The sequence below is a fragment of the Canis lupus genome, chromosome 13 (genome assembly GCF_048164855.1).
Source record: "Canis lupus baileyi chromosome 13, mCanLup2.hap1, whole genome shotgun sequence".
Taxonomy (NCBI): domain Eukaryota; kingdom Metazoa; phylum Chordata; class Mammalia; order Carnivora; family Canidae; genus Canis; species Canis lupus.
Window position 1 is genome coordinate 39161007 of NC_132850.1, and position 20626 is coordinate 39181632.

General features: G+C 39.4%; 1 long non-coding RNA gene and 1 pseudogene across 9 annotated transcripts in view; one reads left to right on the forward strand and one right to left on the reverse strand.

The window, feature by feature from the left end:
- Positions 1-20626, reverse strand: part of LOC140602933 (uncharacterized) — a 105587-nt gene that overhangs the window by 57057 nt on the left and 27904 nt on the right. For 3 of the 9 annotated variants that reach the window (XR_012005941.1, XR_012005935.1, XR_012005936.1), the window contains 2 exons: positions 15167-15248; positions 10555-10872 (listed from right to left, as the gene is read on the reverse strand). The exons of 2 other annotated variants lie outside the window; for them this stretch is intronic. This is a non-coding gene — a long non-coding RNA (uncharacterized lncRNA). The remainder of the gene's footprint in view (positions 1-10554; positions 10873-15166; positions 15249-20626) is intronic. 4 more of the 9 variants (XR_012005943.1, XR_012005938.1, XR_012005940.1 and 1 more) reach the window with 2 other exon arrangements.
- On the forward strand, positions 7274-10049 carry LOC140603223 (small ribosomal subunit protein eS21-like; annotated as a pseudogene).

The following is a 20626-nucleotide window of genomic DNA, read 5'->3' on the forward strand; positions in this document are numbered from 1 at the left end:
TCCACATAAATACTTGTAGGAGAATATTTACAGCAGCATTATTCATGGTAGCCAACAACTGAAAACCCTAATGTCCAGCAACTGGTGAACACATAAACAGTGATCCATGCTATGTAATACAACTCAGCAGTAAGAAAAAAAAAGTACTAATACATGAAATAACATGTATGCTGTATACGGCACAATTCCATTTATATAACATTCTAGAAGCAAAACTATAGGGACAGAAATCTGATCAGGATTACCCAGGTCTTCAGGTGGGGGGGGGGGGGGAGGGGGCGGGAATGAGAGGAGATTGACCACAAAGGCATAGGAGGGAACCTCTTGGGATAAAGAAAATAGTCTATATCTTGATTTTGATGATGGTTATATAATTCTACATATTTATCCAAACTCATCCAACTATACATTGAAAGTGGTTAATTTTATCGTATTTATATTAATTTTCAATTAAAAAAAAACAGTACCCAATTTACAGGTTTTTTTACTTTTCCTGCTGCATGATTGGGGCTCACAGAGCATGAGGCAGCAATTGTGGGTATGTGAGTCTGCTCTAAACACTCAAATTCTCCCTCAAGTGAGTTAACACTAGGTCTAGAACTTGGGGGGAGGAAGCCCAATGGTGGATCCAACTGTATTTTCCAATCCACTTTACAATAACAAGGCTGATATGCCCATCTCCTGAATGACCTCTGAATCTACTTCTCAAATAGTTCTGAGAAGAGTAAGGGAGGAGGTGGAATTAATCATCACTCTCATACCACCCTGATATATGGGCATATTGATCAGGAATTCTTGTAAGATCAATACCACACTAGATGAAGACAACTGAAATAACACATGGTAGGGGAGAGCACCTGGGTGGCTCAGTGAGTGAAGTGTCTGTCTTTGGCTTCAGGTCATGATCTTGGGGTCCTGTGATCGAGCCCTGCATTGGGCTCCCTGCTCAGCAGAGAATCTGCTTCTCCCTCTCCTTGTGCCCTTCACCCCCTCCTTGCTTGTGTGCTCTCTCTCAAATAAATAAAATCTTTTTTAAAAAGTTACACATGGAAGAGAAGAAGATAGGAGGACTTTGACTTCATTACTTTTATGACTGCTGTAGGCTACAACATACAACATTTTGGCTGACGTTTACAGACACAAAGCAATTTATACTGTAAGTTAGTTAGTAAGAAGTTTCTTCTGGCAAACTTAGTTCCAATTGGGTTGACTGAATCATGCATTAGTTTGCAGAAAAAAGGATTTGCATCCCATGTAAGACTTAAAAAACTTCATTGTACAAGATTATTATGCATTGATGGAATAATTTTGCTCCTGATAACCTATTTCATAGAAAGGACAGTAGAACTAGGGTTTTGTCTTTTTATTTTTTTTATGATTTTACTTATTTATTCATGAGAGACACAGAGAGAGGCAGAGACACAGGCAGAGGGAGAAGCAGGCTCCACGCAGGGAGCCCGATGTGGGACTAGATCCCAGGACCCCAGGATCATGCCCTGGGCTGAAGGGAGGCTCTCAACCACTGAGCCACGCACGTGTCCCAAAGAATTCTTTTTTTTTTTTTTTAAGATTTTATTTATTTATTCATGAGAGACACAGAGATAGGCAGAGACAAGAGAAGCAGGCTCCATGCACGGAGCCCGATATGGGACTCGATCCTGGGACTCCAGGATCACACCCTGAGCCGAAAGCAGACACTCAACTGCTAAGCCACCCAGGAGTCCCTAAGACTAGGGTTTAAATTTACAAAAGACAGTAAGTGCACAAAATCACAAAAGACAGCCTCCTAATTGTAGCAACTGGTCAGTAATAGGTGGCAATGGTTCAGCAGACCCAGGTTCTATTCCTTCCCATCTTATTTTGATTTTTAACAGTTCTAGGACCAAAGAAAGAACTAAGTATAAATCTCTTGAAATCATTTGGTTTGTCCACCGTAATTTGTTAATTTACCTACGTCCACTATGGATTTTTTATTTTAGAGACTCAAATTTTGGCTTCAAATACAAATGAGTGAAAAGTGTCTTAGTAGATGAAAAGAAATGGAAAGCAATGCATGAACTTTGCTGGCTCTCAAAATCAACCTAAAAAATCTATAAAAGACATTTTGGTGAAATTTGAACATGGACTGAATATTAGATGATATTAGGAAATTCTTTGGTGCGATACTGCTATTGTGGTTCTATAAGAGACTATCCTTATTTTTATGTGATATATGATGAAAAATAATGGACAAAGTTCCCTTATTTCCATAATTTTCTTTCAGGCAGTACAAAAAATATTTTTCATACATATATACATTCATAAACACAAAATACATATATATTTATGCATATAATAATACAAACAGATTAAATGCACTTAAATAATATTGTTGAATGTAGGTATATGAGTGTCCATACTTCTTTCAACTTTTCTTCATATCTAAAAATTCTCATAATAAAAATTTAGAGAAGAAGCTAAGTATCCATTCCAGCAGGGATATGTCATCTTCTTGGCATAAGGAAGACAAACAACTCAATGAAATTGTAAACCAAAGGTTAAAAATAATTTAAACACAACAACATTGATATATTTTACATTTTGAACTATACACTTAAAAAATGGTTAAGACAGTTTTTATGTGTATCTTACCACAACTGTTTTTCATTTTTCCAATTAAATTTTAAAATGAAAAAAAATGTTAAAGGCCTCTGCCTGGCATATTGCCTTTGGGAATCAATTTTCCCCAGGAAATAAGAATATAAATGCATTGATTCTAAAGGACATGCTTCAGTTTTTCTAGCAGAGGGAGAATAGAAGACAGAAAAATGAAAAAAATAAAAGAACAGTAGTTGACCAGGTTAGACTCTAGAGGAAGAAAAGAGAACTCCTTATGAGAAAGGAAAAGACCCTAGAGAAAAACTTAAACTGCTATGAAAGAAGAATAAGAAATCTTCAAAGCCAAGCTCGAACACCAAAAAGATAAAAGGATATATGTTCCAATCTAACTGCCCATAAAAATGATGCTATAAAACGAGAAGATGAGTTGATAGCAGGAGAGAGAAGCTACCCGGAGTACAAAAAAAAACTAATGGAGGAAGAAGAGCCAAGGAATGGGAGAGAAGCTTGAGTGAGTTGTGTCCCCACCCCCCCCAAATTCACGTGTTGAGGCCCTAACCCCCAGTACTACCTCAGAATGTGACTTTATCTGAAAATAGGATCCTTGCAGATACAATCTGTTAAAGTAAAATCATGTTGTACCAGATTAAGATTTAGTATGACTGCTGTCACATTAGGACACAAGACGTAAACACACGTAGAGAGAAGATGATGTAAAGAGATAGAAAGAGAAGACCGCCATCAACAAGCCGGAGACAAGGCTGGAAGGGTTCCTTCCTGCCAACACTCTGGTTTCCAACTTCTGGCCTCCAGAATTGTGAGAGAATAAATGTCTGTAGTGTAAGCTACATCAGGTCATTATAGAATATGCAGGCAGATTGGAGAGGGAGGACTGAGACTGCCAGGGCAGAATTCTTAAAATCTATTGAGTAGGTTTCAGGATGACATGGTATTTTAAGAAGAGACACGAGAATTGCTTATATCCTGAGGAAACAAGCCTAGGGGGTTTATAGTTAGCACTTAGAGATGCCAGGCAGCCCGGGTGGCCCAGTGATTTAGTGCTGCCTTCAGCCCAGGGCATGATCCTGGAGACCCAGGATCCAGTCCCACCTCCGGCTCCTTGCATGGAGCCTGCCTGTGTCTCTGTCTCTCTCTCATAAATAAACAAAATTTAAAAAAAAAAAAAGACTTAAAGATGCAGGAAAACAATGAAACATACTAAGGGGGAGCCAGGCAAGATGATCATCTACTGAGTCTAGACCTAGACAGGTGCTAATCTCATGGAAGAGTATCGCCTAGATGAAGCTGTACACTTTAAAAAGTTGAAACCAGACAAGATGCATGTCAACAATGAATGCTTCGAGCATAACTCCTTGAGCTCATCACTCTGATTATGAAGAAAAGCCACAGTAAAAAAGGAATATGTTAGGAAGAGATGATTGGTCCAGGAAAAAGAAAAATAAAGTAAAAAGATAGGCAAAGAAGAAAGTGATTTTGTTCCTCTGAAGTATCAGAAGTTAGTCGAGCCCAAAAAAAAGTAAAAAAAAAAAAAAAAAAAAAAACAGGAAAAACAAGGTCCAAGCTAGAACTTACTATAGAAGTATTGATTTTCACTGGGACCCGAAGAATACATCAGCCACATTAACAAGAGTTTCAAGTCAGGGATTGGCTGAGAGGCAAAACTCGTTTGCCTAGGCTAGCAGTCAGCAAACTTCCTACAAGTGGCTGACTAATAAATATTCTAGTCTTCGTAGACCATCCAGTCTCAATTGCCACTATTCAACTGTGAAAGAAGCCACAGGCAATACAGAACTAAATCAGCGTGGTTGTACTCCTATAAAACTTTGTACATGGACATCAAAATTGATTTCATATAATTTTCATGTGTCACAAAAATATTATTCCTTTGATTTTTTCAACCACTTAAAATGTAAAACAGACTATATTTATTAATGTGACAAATTGTGTTTAAATATAAATGTAAATTTATATTTTACTGTATAAAAAACAGACAGTAGGTTGGGTTCTGTTTACAGACCCTGGTGTGCAGACCCTTAGCCGAGCCAACTCCAAAGCAAGAGCCCAAGAAAACAGCCACTGTAATCAAGGACTAGAAATGCTTCTCACTGAAGAAAGTGGAGGCAATGCCTTATAGAGCTCATATTTAGTTCTACCCTAAATGTAGTGGAAACAGAGACCTCAAAAGGCAGATAGGACTAAGAAGATTTTGAATATGTTGAACAGGGAACTGCTTGGGCACATCACTTTCATAAATTTCTAAATTTTTACAAAAGCTATTCTCTGAGACAGGATGCATTATGCATAGATAAATTTTCCCCAAGATGCAGCAAACACAGGGCCTCGTGCCATAGTTAATCCATAATTAATCTCTTGAGAAAGATTCTCCCGAGTTTCTATTTATTGGCCTTGGTCTCCAAGCAACTGGCACAGACTGACTAATATCCTGGTGAGGCTAAGACCAGGATGACTTTCTCTTTGCACATGTGTGTTCCACGGTCTCTCTCCCTCCTTCTAATCCTACTGAGTGTCCAGTGAGGGACACACTGAGTTCAGGGTTCTGGAAAAATCACCTGGCTTATAATAACTACTCAAGATACAAGGGATTTGACTAGGTTTTAATTTTTTTTTCTTGATAACTGTATTTATACGTGAACTAGTCACATTTCACACTCCTTAACAAATGGGGCTTTTAGACTCTAGATTAAATTAACTCAATTTCAGTATTCCTTAGAGAGTGTATCAGTCAGTATAAACTAGATTATTAGGTAGTAACAAACAATTCCAAAACATAGTTTTGTAAAAATGACAGTTTTTCAGTCCACACTACATGTCTATTATAGTCAGCAGGGGGATTCTGCTTAGCATAATAAACCAGGGACCTCGTCTGTTACATGTTCCATCTCAACCCAATACTTCCACAAGTGCTAGGGCAGAAGTATAGAGCAAAGTACACACGGGCTCATAAATTTTCCACCAGGAGGTAACATATCATTTCAACTCACATTCCACTGGTCAGTGTGAGTCATATGACAAGGCCTAATTTCAAAGGCTGTTGCAAAGTAAAATGCAATTGTGTGCCATGAAGGAGCAGGTATGTAGTTTACGGTGCTGATAACTCTCACAGCAAACAATAGCCATTCTAGTGGGAAAATGCCAATGGTGAGGAAATTGATTCTATCCAGTCTGAGAGAGACTCCTCTGAAACTGAGCAGAATGACAAGTTAGTAGGAGCTCTAATTGCTTTATACTTAAATTTATTTAAAGGAAAGAAACTTTAGTAATTGGGCTTTTGATTTGAGGACATTTTTGTCTTGCTGATTTTCTATTATTTGAAAGATTTAATGTTGTCATCCTTGCTCACCGCCTGACTTCTAATATTCTCTAACATAGCTAAGCATAAATTGAAATAAGAAATAGAATGGGGACTCATTTTCAAACAAGAATGAAGAGCAGCCGTGCTCATCATTTAACTCATGCTCCTCTTCTGTCCCATTTCAGAGCCTTCTCAAAGCAAACAATAATCCACAGAGAAGTTGTGGTTGGTTGGTATTAGAAGTATGGTCTCAGGAGGGAAGAGGCAGGACCATCTGGAGAAATTGACCATCTCTTCTATCAAAGGAAACTTGCCACACTGTCCATAGAAACCCTAAGAATTGGGGATCCCTGGGTGGCTCAGCGGTTTAGCACCTGCCTTTGGCCCAGGGTGCAATCCTGGAGTCCCGGGATTGAGTCCCACGTCGGGCTCCCGGTATAGAGCCTGCTTCTCCCTCTGCCTGTGTCTTCTGCCTCTCTCTCTCTCTCTCTCTGTCTATCATGAATGAATAAATAAATAAATATTTTTTTAAAAAAAGAAAGAAACCCTAAGAATTAATAAAAGATAAAAAAACTGAGGACTGGGGCACATGGGTGGCTCAGTGGTTGGGCATCCAACTCTTGATTTTGGCTCAGGTCATGATCTCAGGGTCCTAGGATAGAGCCCCACATCAGGCTCTGTGCTCAGTGGGGAGTCTCCTTAATGTGTTCTCTCACCCTCTCCCTCTCCCTCTGCCCCTCCCCCCACAATCTCTCATCTCTAAAATATATAAATAAAATCTTTTAAAAAACAACAATAAAACTTAGGACTATCAGAGAAAGGTATTAGTCCTGTGGGTGAGTTGTCCTAAAGTTGAGTCTTGGAAAAATGATATTGGAAAACCTGATTGTTGCCACAGATCCAGGCTCTAAACCCCAGTTGAGCATCATTAATTATAAAGCTGATTTTTTTTAAATCTCCATCTAATTACTGCATTTATTTCTCAAATGGTTTTTTTCTCCAAAGTTGGAAGAGTAAAAGATATGGTTAAAACCAGAACAGAAAAAAATAAAAATAAATAAATAAATAAATAAATAAATAAATAAATAAATAAATAAATAAAACAGAACAGAACTGGGTGTTATATGCAACTAATGAGTCACTAAATTCTAACCTGAAATTGATAATACACAATATGTTAACTAACTTGAATTTAAATACCACCCCCCAAAAAAAAGAAAAGAAGGAAAACCCAGAACAGAGACACTTAGAAAATCTTAAAGCAGAACACTTCTTCCAACCATATCTTACTTTTCTTTCTGTGCTTCTACTTATGGCAGTGGCAGCAGGCATGCCTTCAACATGCAGAATGAGGCCAGGGAGCCTGTGGGCCTGTCTCTGCTGCAGAAACACTCTGCTAGCAACCATGGGTACCAAGAACCACACATCCATGCAGATGAATGTGGCCAAGGTTAAGAAGATGACAGGCAGATTTAATAGCCAGTTTAAAGCCTATACTATCTGTGGGGCCATTAGAAGACTGGGTAAGTTGGATGACAGCATCCTCTGATTGGCCAACAGCATTGTTTCCTACACAGGATCACGGATGTGTAATATTTGTCATAAATAAATAGCAAACCCCCTCTCCCCCCAAAAAAGACAAAAACCAAATATAATCTTAGAACTTGAAAATGTGGGCACCTGGGTGGCTCAGTGGTTGAGTGTCTGCTTTTGGTTCAGGTCATGATCCCAGGGTCCTGGAATCAAGTCCCACATCCGGCTCTCTGCAGGGAGCCTGCTTCTCCCTCTGACTGTGTCTCTGCCTCTCTCTGTGTGTCTCTCATGAATAAATAAATATTAAAAAAAAAAACTTGAAAATGTAACACAGATAAAACTGGAATTATTTCAGTGAAAGTAGACAAAAGGAAGTCATGAAGCCCATCTACTAAGGTACCCATCACTTTCTGTGGGGACTCTGAGTGTTCCATGGAGCACGGCTTGAAAAATCACTGCCTTAAGAAAAGAAAGAAAATCATTGCTTTAAAGAATTAGAATCAGAGCGGCCTGGGTGGCTCAGTCAGTTAAGTGTCTGCTTTCAGCTGAGGTTATGATCCCAGGGTCCTGGGATCAGGCCCTGTGTCTGGCTCTCAGCTCAGTGAGGATTCTGCTTCTCCCTCTTCCTCTGCCCCTTCTCCTGCTTGTGCTCTCGATCTCTCTCATAAATAAATCTTAAAAAAAAAAAAATTAGAATCACCAGCAATTTGATGCATGGAATGAACTGGCCATTTTTAATGATGGTAAAACCACCAGAGAAGCCTAATCCCTACCTTACACCATAAAAAAAAACCACTCCTGACCTCTCCCAGAGTATCCACAAAAATAAGCACTCTCCTATTCCTCACTGACTACTGGGTACACTCCTGAAGTTTAATAGTGTATAAGAATCATCGGGGATTCCTGTTTTCAAAATAGATTCCTGTACTGAGATATCACAGAGGTATCATTCACTGTTTGTAGGGAAGCTCTTAAGAAACTACCTTCAGCAACATCCAAGTAAATCTGGGTCAGCTGTCCTGAGGACTACACTTTAAGAAACACAGACTCAAAGATAGAAAACATGAAAAAAATGATTGGAAAACATATTAAAAACACCCATTGGCCTACCTCATGAAGGGCCTTGAATACCGAGTGAAGGCATTTGAACTTTATTCAATTAACTGCAGGGAGCTATTAAAGTTATTTGAGCAGCAAAAGGATAAGAGATGAACTTTAAGAAAGTCTAGAAGCAGGACGTGAAATCAGAAGAATAGGGAAAAATACGTTAGGAGGTTATTGTAAGGGTCAAAGAAAGATATATGGAGTTTCTGGATTTGAACAGTTATGGTGAGAAAGAAGACAAGAGAACAGATAATAGCCCAAGTTGTGGACTAAATGTTTGTGTCCCCCCAAAATTCATACATTGAAGCCTAACACCCAAAGAAATGGTATTGGGAGATGGGACCTTTGGGAAGGTAATAAGTATTAGATGAGATTACAAGGGTGAGGCCCTAAAAAAAAAAAAAAAAAAAAAAGGGTGAGGCCCTCACGATGGGACTAGAGCCTTTGTAAAGGGAGCCAACAGAGAGCTTGCACTCTCTCTGCCTTATAAGGACAGTGAGAAGATGGCCATCCACAAAGCAAGGGAGACAGCCTTCATCAGGACCTGACCTTCCATGCTGGCATCTTGATCTTTGACTCTCCAGCCTCCAGAACCATAAGAAGTAGGTTTCTGTGGTTTAAGCCATCCAGTCTGCAGTATTTGGGTATAGAAGCCTGAGCTGGCTGACAGTCTATAAAGAATCAGTAGGGTTTGGCAGGTACAAGGTTGTAAATCAAGAGAAAAATAGATTCAAATATGAGACCCATGTTTCCAAACTAACTGGAAAGCAAGAATGGTTGTTCCTTTAACAAAAGGGAAGAGTCAGAGCCTCCTTTTAGGGAAGAGAAGGACCCACACTGATCATTGCACTTACCCTGATGCAGGGCTTGCAAGTGGGGGTAAAGGAGCAGTCCTCAGGGACCACATTATCCCTCTAGCCATAACTGGTTAGACTGATGTCAGCATCTGACCCAGGGGCTGCCCACTTATAGGCTGATCAGGGACCTATGAGCAGCCCTGAGCATACATTCAAATTACTTGTCTCAGGAGTCTGGGGGGAAAACACCCACATACACACAAGAAAATGAGGCTGTTACATGTAGGTGACCCTAAAAGGATGCCAAGAAGAGTCATAACCTTGAGAAGAACCATAAAGCACAAGTAAAATGAAGAGACACTGTAGCTGTGAGACAGAGGGGAGAACCTAAGCCAGCAGTTACCCCAGATGGAAGCGACACACACAGAAAGTGAGGCCCTTTAAGAGTGAAACACTCAGCTACAGCCGAGGTCCTTCACTGGGTGTTTTGGGATTCGTTCCTGGCCCAGCACATGGGGAGTATTCAAGAAACAGGTGCATTGAAAATTTAAAAAACAAATGCCACTCATGTCTTGTCCCATCCTCCAGTCCCTGCTGCTCCTGAAGCCTCGACGTTTGCTTCCTCGGGTTCCCATGTGCGTTCTCCTCACAACAGATTCCTCATTGCTTGGCAACCTGAGTGAGAATCTGTTCCCACCCAAGCAAGAGTGGGACAGAAGCAAAACATACCGTATTTGAGATATTTCCAGAAAACTGAGGGGTAGGGGATGAAACTGTGGGATACCGAACCCAATGAAGCTTGGGAGAAGGGGGCGAAGCACGTGTGAAGTCAAGCGTCTGAAAGCATTACGTGAAGGCTAGCTAGCTTGACAAAGCAGATCACACAGATCAAAAAGAGAGACAAGGGTTAAGTCCTGAGGAAATCCCTCACTTAGAGGAGAAAAGTCAGAGGAGGCAAAGGACACAGAACTCATACTTTCGAAGGTCTCAGCCTATTTTGCATCAGGTTCATAAACGATCATTTGCACCGACCATTGGAACACGGCCACTTTTATCCTGCACAAAAGCCATGTTTACTGAGAGGCCTCTTTCCCTTGGCTTCATATTTCATGTAGAGGCATGGTAGCAAGAGCTAACAGTCCTGGCTTCTTGCCCTCCCTTCCCCCCAGTAGATGAGGAATGACTTACCTAATTGGTGAACAGGTGACAGGACCAGCTACAGAGCCAGCTCGGTGAGGCGCTCTGAGTACATGACAGTTCAGGAAACCCGGTAGGCCCTCAGACTTAGCCCCGTTCTCCAGTCTCCACTCTTCAATAATCAACCTAAGGAGATCTCTGTCATTTGGACCCACATGCCAATCTCTCAATTGGTTCTGAAGGCGGGGCAGGGCCAGAAAAGGTGTTTTATGTTAATTCTCTATTGCAGGCTGGTTACTGAGAAAGTAGACTCCGAGACAACCGTTTCATGCCGGGAGTTGGTTGGGGAGTGCTCTCGAGAATCAACAGCTGTGGAATAAGGGAAAGAAGCAGGCTCACAGGAGAAGTCAGGTCACCATGCCTCACTGGGCTGCCAGATTTAGCAAATAAACACATAATTAACTTTGAATTTCAGATAAACAGCAAAAAGAATTTTAGCAGCAATGTGCCCCATGCAATATTTAGGACATACTGATGTTTGTCCTAAATTGAAAGTTAACTGGCCAACTACATTTATTTTATCTGGCAACCCTCAGCTACCCAGCATGGAGCTCAATGGGAAGCTGGGAAAGCCCTTTCAACCTGTTCTCCATTGGGCAAGGGAACTGGAATTTTACAGCCTCACGCAGGCCAGTCATTGGATGCAGCTGCTCCTGGGAAGGGAGCAGAAGCTTGAACAACGTGGTTCTTTTCAGCCGGGCAATTCCTGGAAAGGACTGGCAGCTGAAGAGTGTCAGCCAACTATAATCCAGGCAGCTGTGGGGGTAAGTCCTTCAGTCCTGAGAGAGGACCTGGGTGGTACAATACAGCTACCATGACCTACATCTCTCTCCTCCAAAAACCCTCTATCAATGATACATTATTTATTTAGTCTCTTCTGTTTTTTCAGCAATGTGCTAGGGCCCTAGAGGCACTTCTACTTTTTATTGAAAACTGTCAGTTGATGAAAAGAGAGAAGCCAATCTAACTATTTGGTGAATGAGTTCTCAATTTTTTATATTGAGATTCTCATACTTTTCCTTGGCCTTTTGAGATAGGTAGGCCCTGTCACAGTTTTTCTTTCAAAATAGTTTTTCGAAGATACATATTTTATACCCATCCCAAAGAGAAAATTTACAATACGCTAGGAAAGAAAGCTACTTCCTTAAATTAAAAAGGGTTTTCCACCAAAAACTTAAAACAATCCTTTTTTTTTTTCAAATTCAACTGTTTTTTTCATTTAATTCTTTATTATGGAAATTTCTAACATATACACACAGAAAAAATAATGAGCTCTGTGTACCTATCACTCTTCAACAATTATCAACATTTTGCCAATTTTCAAATATCATTCTGAAAAGTAAGGTATCTGTAAACTACCCTGAAGAGTAAAATACCACATCTCCATAAAAGTCAGGAGCAAGATATAATGATGCCTACTTTTATAGAGTCAATAATTTTGCCCTAGAGTTACTGGTCAATACAAAAAGATCAGAAAAAAGAAATAAACATGAAATATTTATAAATACATTGGCAAAGTAGATATATGCCCAGAAAATCTAAGGCAATCAATAATATCTCCACGGACTAATTATAATTTTCAGAAAGGTAGAAACAAAATTAACATATGAAAATCTACAGCTTTTCCATAATCAGCAAGACTAATGTAATATAGAAGAGTGCTATAATTCAATTCCAATGAAACCTTGAATTACATTAAAAAACTTAAAAGTATGAAATTTATTGAAGATAACCATATAATTTTAATGAAAGCCATAAAAGATATTCCTAGATAAAACGGTTCAATATTATACAGATATTAATGCTCCCCAAATTAAATAATACATGTGATGCAATTTTAATCAAAATTCCATGGTAGCCTGGGTGGCTCAGCAATTTAGTGCCACCTTCAGCCCAGGGCGTGATCCTGGAATCCCGGGATTGAGTCCCATGTCGGGCTCCCTGCATGGAGCCTGCTTCTCCCTCTGCCTATGTCTCTGTCTCTCTCTCTCTGAATTTCATGAATAAATAGATAAAATCTTAAATAAATAAATAAATAAATAAATAAATAAATAAATAAATAAATAAACCCAGATACATCATGGGGTATGGAAGAAGAAATATAAAGAAAGTAAGTCACTTAACCCTAGAGAACAAACCGATGGTTCTCGGAGGGGAGAAGGTGGGGCATGGGTGAGACAGGTGAAGGGGATTACAGAGCACACATATCATGATGAGCACTGAGTAATGTATAGAGTTGTTGAATCACTATATTATACACCTGAAACTAACACAATATGGTATGTTAACTATACTGGAAATAAAATAAATAGAAAGTCAAAAGCAAGTGAATTATGACAGGCAATATTGCAATTGATATAACAAAATTTGATACCTCATTATTTTATGATGTATAACATCTATATCTCATTTTATCTGAATTATCTAAACATGGATTAATATTTTTATATACACATACATTTATATAAAGAACCTATCAATCAATTAGAAACAACCCAATAGATAGCTGAGGTCTATCTGCACGGGGCTTTTCCTGCGGAAAAGGTGCCATATCATTGAAAATGTCTCATAGAGTAACTATGTGGTTTTGCTTTACTCACAGAATTATTCATTGGATCTGTGGTCCTAAAAGTGACCCTAAAGCAAATCACTTGAAGAAATCAGGTCTCAAAGATTCTAGGTGGGGAAATGTTTGAAGTATGCCATCAGTAGTTCCATATTCAAATGAAGATAAAAGAAGCCCAACTAATATATATAATATATTATATATTATATAATAAATTGTATTATATAATAATAATTATATAATATTTAATTATATAATATATAATATATGATTATATTAATAATTATTATAAATTAATATATAATTGTATGTTATTTATAATATATAAAATATATTATGTTATATAACATATAAATGTAATATATAATTATTATTATATTAAATTCATATATTATATTATATATATATATACAATGAACACAGGACAGTGAATTAAGCATAGATTCTTTTTAAAAGACCTATCTGGAAGATAAACCCTGACTCAAACTTTAGAGAAACTATTCTGAACCTGATAGGCCATTGGAAGGAATCACAACATGTAAAAATTCCTTAAATAAAAATGTACTGACTTTAAATAATTTTGTCTAATGTTACACATCATTTTAAAAAATGCTTTACACTGTAGGAAAAGGAAAAACAATAGAAATCTACCACCCAATTAAAAACAACCCGACTGAAAAACAAGTAAAGAATCAAAACAATTTGCAGACAAGATACAGATGTTCAAAAGCACATATGGAATATTGTTCATATGAATAAGTTCAGTTAATAAAATAATGAGACATCAACTCTCAACCATCATCCTGAGTCAAAAAATCTCAAGGGCTTGCAATTTTACCCTCCTTTCAGGCTAACAAGTTAGCTTACCACAGTGTTATACAGATTCTGACAAAAGAATATAAAACCCCCCTTAAAACAAAAAGGTGCTCTGATCAGCTAATACATGTATAAAATCTTTTGGGTGCTTATGTTCCTATTTGAAGCAGTTAGTTAACATTCTGACATATGCAGCAGTCTCTTAGAGGTTTGGTTAGTGTGAGTCAATTGCCAAGTATATGAGCAACTCTGAATATTCATTAATTAATACAGTAGGATCCTTGAACTTGCAAGTCTGGGTACAGAGTCAGGACTCATAGTGATTATACCAAGCTACGGTCAGCCTGCTGGACCCAAACACATCTAGCTTCCTGACCCCTTTGTGCATTTTCACCAAACCCAAACATTTTCAGCTGTTTCTCACTTGAGATAATTTTCAACCCCTATTTTCATCATCATAGTCATTTCCAGTTTTTTAGTACCTGTTAAAAAGCATCATCCAAACTTGGACACACTACTTACTGTAGGTGCCATCTAAACAACAGAGAATATATCGTACACGCTGAATCCTCTTTTTGCATGAATGTACCCTGAACGTGAACTGGCTTTTTCTCCCGCTGCTGTACTTGTAGAACCTCCTCGAGCTTGTACTTAACTCCAATTCCCAGGTCTTTTTCACATGCAGAAGGAAGCAGGTGAGAGCTTGCACTGTGGAACCATTCCTAAATTTGAATTCTGGCTCCGCCACATGCTGAGTGTAATGTTAGAAAAGTTGTTTGATATGTCTCCAAACCTTAACTTTCCTACCTGTACAACAGGAGTGATAATAAGAATATCTACCTCAAAGTGTTGTTGTGAGGATGAGGGAAGTCACCTCTGAAGAAATTCTTGGTACGATCCAGGCTATTTATTTCCCCCGCATCCCACCATGTATTGGATAGACAACATTTTATTTAATTCCCGCAGGAATGCTATGATGTAGATATTACTGCATTCACTTGACAGATGCAAAATCTGAGGTTCCTAGAGTTTAGGTATTAAGTCAAATAGTTGCTAAGTAGCGGAGCCAGGGTTGTAATAAGACCTGCCTGACTCCAAAGACCAAATGCTATGTCTTGCACAATTTAGGGGCATTCTTCCCCTTCCTGTATTTCCCCATTTATTAAGCTTTCCTACCATATAATAAGGAGGTTAAGAGAGCAGATTCCCAAGGCAAACTACCTTGTGTGATGATCTTGAACAAGTTCATGTTTATGTGATCTCAGACAAGTTACTTAACTTCTCCATGCTTCAGTTTTCCCATCTGTAAAATAAGAAATTTAATAGCAATACCTGCCTCAGAGATTTTGGGACTGATTGAATGAGATACCATTGAACACAGTGTCTACCCATTGGTGAGCACATAGCAGATGTCAGCTGTGTCATTTCCACTGCAATCCACTTTGCTAGTTCCAGCCAAGTCTGCTTAGAAAACCATCCTAAGAGTATTTCCAGGGTTTTGCATCAAATTTACAAAACACCTCTGACCTTTCTGAAATACATATGTTCCTGTATCTAAGATATGTCACATTCCATCTAGAGTTCTCTTCCTTGCTTTGTGAATTCCAGGAGGATAGAGTTGAAAAGAGGGAGAAACAAAAGCCACCAAAACTGGTTAAAACACAGAAGACCCAGAAATAACAGAAACTTGACTGGCTATGACTCATCAAGGGTGACTTGCATCAGTTCCTACTGCTAAACCACAATTCACTTCCAATATTGCTCAGCCCTGCAACTCACTTTTGAGGGCACTGATTACAAAATGTTCTTTTAGAGATCAACCCAGATGCCAGGAGCTCCCCACCCTCAAAGTTAATGGAATTGGTTTGGATAACTAAGCTTTCAGTATTCCAAGGCTGAAGGAAAAGGAATTCATAATCCCTACATAAGCTTTGGTATTTATTATTGTCCCCATTTTACTGCTGAGGAAGGTGGGTCTTCTTGAGGCCATTATTTGTATTTTACCCAAAGTCACAGAGTTGATTAAGGGCGAAGATGAGAGTTGACCCGTATCTCCACAATGCCCCCTCCAGATGGAAGTGGCCTATGGGCAGCAATAGCAGTGCCTCCCAAACTGGTCCTCCATCCACATGCTGGCCACCCCAGCTTTGCAATATCTTCCTGCCTCCTAAATTTTACTTTTATTTTTTAAATCAATGCATGTTTTGCTACCTAAATAAATTTAGAGAATACTAGTCTAAACAGTACCAGCTGTGAAATCACAGGCTTTACACACCATGTATATATTGTGTAATGCATTTCTTAAAATGTATTCATTTCCTAAGGTTGCTGTAACAAATTATGATGAAGTGGGTGGGTTAAAACAACAAAAATGTATTCTTTCATATCATAGTTCAGGAGACCAGAAGATCAAAATAAGGGTGTCACTAGGGTCTGTTACTTCTGGAGTTTTTTTCTTTTTTTTTTTTTTTTTTAAGATTTTATTCATTTATTCACAAAAGACACAGAGAGAGAGACAGAGGCAGAGACACAGGCAGAGGGAGAAACAGGCTCCATGCAGAAAGCCTGACATGGGACTCAATTCTGGGACTCCAGGATCACACCCTGGGCCGAAGGCAGGCTCTAAACTGCTGAGGCACCCAGGGATCCCCACTTCTGTAGTTTTTGAGGGAGAAATTATCCTATACCCCTCTCTTGGCTTCTTGATGTTCCTTGGCTTGTAGACACATCACTCCAATCTCTATCTCCATATTCACATGAACTTTTTCTCCATATGTCTGTGTCCAATCTCCTCTTTTCTCTTCCTTTTATTTTTAAGATATTATTTATTTATTTGACAGAGAGAGAGAGCACAAGCAGGCAGAGGAACAGGGAGAAGGAGGCTCTGAGCAGAGAGCCTGACCCAGGACTCCCAGGACCCCAGAATCATAACTGAGCAGAAGGCAGATGCCCAAGGGACTAAGCCAGCGGGGTATTCCTCCCTCTTCTTTCTCTTATAGAGACACCAGTGATTAGATTCAAGGCCCACCCTAACCCGAGGATTATTTCATCTAAAGAGCCTTAATTAGCTACATCTGCAAAGGCCTTATTTCCAAATAAGGTCACACTCTGAGGTTCTGGGTAGACACCAATTTTGAGAAAGACATTATTCGACCCACTACAATGAGTAAATGATAATTATATTGTTTTTGAAGGTTTATCCATGTACCACCTAAAATCATCCTGCACCCTGCTAGTGGTTTGCCAATCTCTCTATGGAGACCTGGAGGCCCTCGGGGACCTCTCCTACTTTTTAAAAGCAGGAGATTTTATAGTCAAGATGGTTGCATTTCCTTTACTGCATTCGAACCAATGTATATTTTGGTAAATCAAGAAGTTCCTCTAGATAGAGCCAATTTTCTGGTTTTGGGAACTCAGGAAATGTAATTAATAATAGGTTGTTTCAAATGCTATTTCAAGAAGGTAGATGTAGCTTATTGCATGATTCACTGTTTTCTGAAATTAGTAGCTGTGCACATACAGGTCTTTGTGGGATTGAATTTGGAGATTTATTTATTAAGTCTTCTCTCCATAGAGAAAACCAAAGAATCTTAAGGTGGATTTGCAATTTAAAAGAGGCCATTAGGTAACACTGGATATTTGTGAAACTCCATTTTGTGCAGGAAGACCAGGCTACCTCAGAACACTGTCAGCAGGAACCCAGAGTAAGCCCAAATTTTCAGTCCACAGAAGGATAGAAAGGAGAATTTATTCTCAGCAGCCTTTATGGACCTAGACTTCCATGGGAATAACAGGTTGAATAAACTTGGGTTTTTCCATTTAAAATAATGTTCAGATGAGCTTACTCTTCTAAATGCACAGATATCAGCTCTTTCTAAAAAGTAGGCAGCAGATAATGAAAATTAAAGACCTCAGGAAAGCCTTTTTTGATCACTTCTTATTTTTAATTTAGATCCTCTTTTGCTCCAAAACATTAAGAATGACCATTTATCAAAAGCATAGGAAACTCTCTTTAATGAAAATTATCAGATGGTGAAGATCAATTATTATATGAGCTCCATGCAAAATATTATAAAAGATGCATAAGAGCAGATGCTATGCCTGGAAACATCTAAATAAGCACATTTCCATAAAACATATGGTGTAGGAGCTTTCATATACATACCTTAGTGTTTATACCAAGTTAAATAATTCAAGATGGTATAACCAGCTGAGAGAAATGTGATAAAAACACTTCAAATAAATTGGGTTATTGCCATGACAAATAACCTAAACAGAAGAAACAACAACAAAACCCACTTAGACAAGAGGAGGTTAGAGAAGGTTCCAAAACTGAAAGTTTCAGTATTTACTGCCAAAACCTCTAAGTTACAAGATATTACTAACCCACACCTTGTATTTCCACCAACAAATATATCTTAAAGAAGCAACCCAAATTTTCACATACAAATGGTTGCTGGCCTTCAAACAGTATTGGCCACTATATGACTATCACCCAACACTATTGCCAACAAAGGGAGTTTTGTGAGACTTATTTGTAGAATTTCCTTAGAGATTGACCATTCACCTCACAAGAAAACATGTTCCTTTACTTTTTAATCATTCCCAGTTTTAATCATTGCCCAGTTGGCAATGATGTGAATTGCCAAATGAATAGGAAGGCTTTGGAGGGTCAAGGACAAGCAGCTCCAAAGGAAAATATCGCTTTGCCAGAAACATATGTTTTTTAAAGATTTATTTATTTTAGGGCAGCCCGGGTAGCTCAGAGGTTTAGCACTGCCTTCAGCCCAGGGCCTGATCCTGGAGTCCTGGGATTGAGTCCCACATCAGGCTTCCTGCATGGAGCCTGCTTCTCCCTCTGCCTATGTCTCTGCCTCTGTGTGTGTGTGTGTGTGTGTGTGTGTGTGTGTCTCATGAATAAATAAATAAATAAAATCCTTAAAAATAATAATAAAAAATAGGGCAGCCCGGGTGGCTCAACGGTTTAGCGCCGCCTTCAGCCCAGGGTGTGATCCTGGGGACCCGGGATCGAGTCCCACGTCGTGCTCCCTGCATGGAACCTGCTTCTCCCTCTGCCTCTCTCTCTCTCCTCTCTCTTTCTCTCTCTCTCTCTGTGTGTCTCTCATGAATAAAATAAATAAATAATCTTTAAAAAAAATAAATAAATAAAAATAAAAAATAAAAAACACTAAAAAAAAAAGATTTATTTATTTTAGAAAGAGTGAATGTGGTGGGGGAGGGGCAAAAGGAGGGGGAGAGAGGGAAACTCCAGCTGTCTTTGCGTTGACTGCAGAGTCCTATGTGGGCTCCATCTCATGACCCAGACACAACCTAAGCCAAAACCAAGAGTTGGATGCTTAACCGACTACACCACCCAGGTGCCCTAAATGCACATTTTTTTAAAGTTTATTTATTTTTTCAGTAATTTCTACACCCAATGTGGTGCTCAAAGTCACAACCCCAAGATCAAGAGTCACACACTCTTCTAACTGAGCTAGCCTCGTGCCCCCAGAAATGTACATTTTTAACAGGAGACAGGCAGCACTCTGATAAGCTTTTGCAGGGAAGAAAGCGAGGATGGGGTGGGGAAGGGGAGAAGGGCCCACTAGAGGAAAAAATTAAGAATGAGAAATTTTGGCGTTATTTACCCTACTCCCTGAAAGCAGGGCCTCAAAGCAGGTATCAATGTACTAACAGCTGAGTGAAAACACTGCAGGAAAGGAACTTGTTTAACTTGGCTTAACATATCCTTTCTCAAACTGACTTGACTACAGATCCCCATCTCCATGTATCAATGTTCAACATCCCAGTTCTGCAGGATATGTTATGGGGAATAGAATAGCCTAAGATAGCTCTGGGGCAGCCTCCCATGACTCTCACCTCCTGGTCCTGATATCTTTGTGTGGTCCCCTTCCACATTTAATAGAGTCAACTTGGGGTGCCTCGGTGGCTCAGTAGTTGAGGGTCTGCCTTTGGCTCAGGTCATGATCCTGGGGTCCTTGGATCGAGTCCCGCATCAGGCTCCCAGCATGGAGCCTACTTCTCCCTGCCTGTGTCTCTGCCTCTCTCTCTCTCTCTCTCTCTGTGTCTCTCATGAATAAATAAATAAAATCTTTTTTTATTTTTTTCAAAGATTTTATTTATTTATTCATGAGAGACACACACACACAGAGAGAGAGAGGCAGAGACACAGGCAGAGGGAGAAGCAGAGAAGCAGGCTCCATGCACAGAGCCCATGCGCAGATTTGATCCCAGGACTCACGCCCTGGGCCAAAGGCAGACACTAAACCACTGAGCCATTCAGGGATCCCTAAAATCTTTTTTTTTTTTTAATTTATTTATTTATGATAGTCACAGAGAGGAGAGAGAGAGAGAGAGAGAGAGAGAGAGAGAGAGGAGAGGCAGAGGGAGAAGCAGGCTCCATGCACTGGGAGCGCGATGTGGGATTCGATCCCGGGTCTCCAGGATCACGCCCTGGGCCCAAGGCAGGCGCTAAACCGCTGCACCACCCAGGGATCCCTTTTTTTTTTTTTAAAGAAAGAAAGAAAGCTTTGCTGAGAGAAAGAATTTGACAACAAAGTGAAGTGGGGCTGAGAGATTGAGAAACAAAATACCTAGTAACATTCTGGTCCCTGGTCTAGTGATCACTGATACCACCTGCCCTTCACCCTTCTCACTGTG